The 2,297-nt window shown below is 41.4% G+C and overlaps 1 pseudogene; it reads left to right on the plus strand.

Annotated features, from left to right (window-relative positions):
• The first annotated feature begins 340 nt into the window (after window positions 1–340).
• Window positions 341–1,571, plus strand: LOC129558161 (olfactory receptor 7A17-like; annotated as a pseudogene).
• The last annotated feature ends 726 nt before the right edge of the window (window positions 1,572–2,297 follow it).

Here is a 2,297-nt window from a genome sequence, read left to right on the forward strand (position 1 = left end):
GATGCTGGGAAAGATTGAAGGCAGGACGAGAAGGGGAACATAGAGGATGAGATGGCTGGATGGTATCACCAGCTTTATGGACATGAGTTTGAATAAGCTCTGGGAGCTTTTGATGGACAGGGAGGCCTGGTGTGCTGCAATCCATGGGGTCTCAAAGAGATGGACCCGACTGAGTGACTGAACTGAACTGAAAATTAAAATTACAGTATAACATCAATTCCTTTACAGCAAAATAAAAACTACAGTATTTCAGCTATGTGAGTTATATCTGTGTGAGTGAAAATTAGTAATGTATTTAGTAATACCATTTTCTTTTTTTCCCAGTAGTCATCTCCACCACATGGAAACAGCAAACAATACACAAATTTCAAAATTTCTCCTTCTGGTACTCTCAGAGGAACCAGAACTGCAGTCCCTCGTATTTGGGATTTTCCTCTTCAGGTACCTGATCACTGTATTTGGAAACCTGCTTGTCATCGTGGCTGTCAGCTCAGACCCCCACCTCCACACCCCCATGTACTTCTTCCTCTCCAACCTGTCCTTTGTAGACATCTGCTTTATCTCCACCACTATCCCAAAGATGCTGTGGAACATCCAGACCCAGAGCAACATTATCACCTATGAAGGATGTATTACCCAGATGTATTTTTACATATTTTTTTTGCAGGATTAGTTGTCTTTCTTCTCAGTGTGATGGCCTACGACCGTTTTCTGGCCATCTGCCGTTCCCTGCACTACACAGTCATCTTGAACCCCCAGCTCTGTGGACTGCTGGTTCTGATATCCTGGATAATGAGTGCCATGCATTCCTTGTTACACAGCTTAATGGTGCTGAGACTGTCCTTGTGTATAGATTTGGAAATCCCTCACTATTTTTGTGAAATAAAATGTCTGGTCCAACTTGCCTGTTCTGATACCTTTCTCAATAACATGGTGATGTATTTGGGAGCTGGACATCTGGGCTCCAGCTGGCATACTTTACTCTTGGTCTAAGACAGTTTCCTCCATAAGAGGAATCTCATCAGCTCAGGGGAAGTAAAAAGCATTTTCTACCTGTGCATCTCACCTCTCAGTCGTTTCCTTATTTTATTGTACATGCCGAAGGCGATGGCACCCCATTCCAGTGCTCTTGTCTGGGAAGTCCCATGGGCAGAGAAGTCTGGTGGGCTGCAGTCCATGGGGTCGCTAAGGGTCGGACACGACTGAGCGACTTCACTTTCACTTTTCATTTTCATTCATTGGAGAAGGAAATGGCCACCCACTCCAGTGTTCTTGCCTGGAGAATCCCAGGGACGGGAGAGCCTGGTGGGCTGCAGTCCATGGGTTCACACAGAGTCGGACAAGACTGAAGTGACTTAGCAGCAGCAGCAGGAGTGTACTTTAGCTCTGCTGCTACCCCCAGCTCACACTCAAGTAAAACTGCCTCGGTGATGTACACTCTGGTCACACCCATGGTAAGCCCCTTCATCTACAGTCTGTTAAATAAAGATATAAAGAGGGCTCTGAGAAGACTCTTTGGTATGGAAACTATAGCGGGGTCATTTGGTCTTGGGCTGGAGAAATGCCTATGATAATAGGGCTAAAGCCTCAGGGCAACTTTTTGTGATTATTTGATGAGATTGTGGAAATAGCACTTGCTCCTTCCACTTATTGTCTGCTATTTCTATTTCTTTGATTTCAATTTCAGCGACTCACTTCATTACCTTTTCTGACCTGTCATATATATTTTATCCTTTTTCATTTTTCTACTGTCCCAAATTGATTCATAGTCTTAAGTGAAATAAATTGAAATTCCCAGATACCTCGTAAGACTGGGTCCATCTCCTATGAATATTTTCTTCTTGAACTATATGTACAGAACAAGTTTATCTCATTTTACTAAATGAATGATTATGAATTTAGCTACTTCTTTGAGGGAAAAAAAGCTACTTTGGCAACTAAAGCCAGTTACATAATTTTATAAGAGTATAAATTGTGAAACCACAATTTATCACTTTTTGCTCATCATTCATTTTAACATCACTACCATAATTGCTCTTCCTGAAAATGCAGACTTTACCATATAGTGAGTTTTCTAACAGGGCATTGGTTTTATTCCATAAAGTATCTTGTTCTTTATATAGCTCAGGTTCCACATTGGCTACTCGAATCACTGGAAATACTGATCATCAAATGCATGTCTCCATTTGTAGTCTATGTGAAACGTAAGTTTCAATAAAGAGTTTGACATAATTTCTGGAGTCTGATATGATCTTAAGTATAATGAAACACGGATTTATGCCAGATTTTAAGTAGAC

The sequence above is a fragment of the Moschus berezovskii genome, chromosome 8 (genome assembly GCF_049115385.1).
Source record: "Moschus berezovskii isolate FMDL1 chromosome 8, NW_MosBer_1.0, whole genome shotgun sequence".
Lineage (NCBI taxonomy): Eukaryota > Metazoa > Chordata > Mammalia > Artiodactyla > Moschidae > Moschus > Moschus berezovskii.